Source organism: Colletes latitarsis, unplaced genomic scaffold (genome assembly GCF_051014445.1).
Source record: "Colletes latitarsis isolate SP2378_abdomen unplaced genomic scaffold, iyColLati1 scaffold0086, whole genome shotgun sequence".
Classification (NCBI taxonomy): Eukaryota; Metazoa; Arthropoda; class Insecta; order Hymenoptera; family Colletidae; genus Colletes; species Colletes latitarsis.
In genome coordinates this window covers 3,300-5,000 of record NW_027488436.1, presented here as the reverse complement: position 1 = coordinate 5,000, position 1,701 = coordinate 3,300, and the positions used below count along the sequence as shown (strand labels likewise).

Sequence of the window (1,701 nt, the reverse complement as noted above, 5' to 3'; positions counted from 1 at the left end):
GACGGCTGTAGTTTATCGCATCGATTTCATCGAGCAACCGGTGGACGCTGCCGCGTTCGTTCGTAAATGAATAATATACATACTCATGGCTAACTTGAGGCGAATAATCGCAAACGACGACGCGTCGATTTTGCGGCCATCGTTGCTCGCGCGACTAACGACGACCAGCCGAAACGGCTGTAGTTTATCGCATCGATTTCATCGAGCAACCGATGGACGCTGCCGCGTTCGTTCGTAAATGAATAATATACATACTCATGGCTAACTTGAGGCGAATAATCGCAAACGACGACGCGTCGATTTTGCGGCCATCGTTGCTCGCGCGACTAACGACGACCAGCCGAAACGGCTGTAGTTTATCGCATCGATTTCATCGAGCAACCGATGGACGCTGCCGCGTTCGTTCGTAAATGAATAATATACATACTCATGGCTAACTTGAGGCGAATAATCGCAAACGACGACGCGTCGATTTTGCGGCCATCGTTGCTCGCGCGACTAACGACGACCAGCCGAAACGGCTGTAGTTTATCGCATCGATTTCATCGAGCAACCGATGGACGCTGCCGCGTTCGTTCGTAAATGAATGTTATACATACTCATGGCTAACTTGAGGCGAATAATCGCAAACGACGACGCGTCGATTTTGCGGCCATCGTTGCTCGCGCGACTAACGACGACCAGCCGAGACGGCTGTAGTTTATCGCATCGATTTCATCGAGCAACCGATGGACGCTGCCGCGTTCGTTCGTAAATGAATAATATACATACTCATGGCTAACGTGAGGCGAATAATCGCAAACGACGACGCGTCGATTGTGCGGCCATCCGTTGCTCGCGCGACTAACGACGACCAGCCGAGAAGGCTGTAGTTTATCGCATCGATTTCATCGAGCAACCGATGGGCGCTGCCGCGTGCGTTCGCCCGATTGCGCGTGAAGTTACTGTTCGGAACCAAGAATATACGGGTGTATTATACCCGTTTGGTCGCAGCCACGCGCAAAGGCTTTTGAATGTACTGTACGCCCGGCCGTCGAACGATGGTTTTCCGTCATTCAGGAAACAAAAAGAAACTTTTGTCGTCGATATGGCGCGTTCAATCCTCCGTCGATACGCTGGTCGGAGGTGCGAACATCGAATATTTTTAAAGCAAAGAACAAGGAGCATTTTTAAATACAAAGAAAAAAATTGTAAATTGTATATGATTACCCTGAACGGTGGATCACTTGGCTCGTGGGTCGATGAAGAACGCAGCTAATTGCGCGTCAACGTGTGAACTGCAGGACACATGAACATCGACATTTCGAACGCACATTGCGGTCCACGGATAAAATTCCTGGACCACGCCTGGCTGAGGGTCGTTCACTTGTCCTAAAACTGCTTGCGTTGTTCTCAGATTCCCTAACCCCGCCGTCGTTTACCTCTCCTTTCGGGGAGATGGCGAAGAACGTTTCGGAGCCGGGTCGATGAAGAGAAAGGTATCAACGTACGAGCGAGAATTTGGGTATTTCGTTGGCGTTTGTCGCTGGACGTACGAAAAAGAATAAATATTATATATTATTGGCAAGTTTGCGCACCCCTTGCGTGGTGAGGCAGAGATCAGTCTGGACTCGCGCGAGTGTTTTACGGCGTCGTGCGTCGTGTTGTCTGGAGTATCATCACGACCGCCCGTTAAAGCACCGCTCCTACGATTTCTGACTT

At 50.2% G+C, this 1,701-nt stretch overlaps 1 non-coding gene across 1 annotated transcript; it reads left to right on the top strand.

Annotated features, from left to right (window-relative positions):
• The first annotated feature begins 1,206 nt into the window (after window positions 1-1,206).
• Window positions 1,207-1,361, top strand: LOC143351177 (5.8S ribosomal RNA). The gene has a single exon (XR_013081543.1). It is a non-coding gene; the product is annotated as a 5.8S ribosomal RNA (ribosomal RNA).
• The last annotated feature ends 340 nt before the right edge of the window (window positions 1,362-1,701 follow it).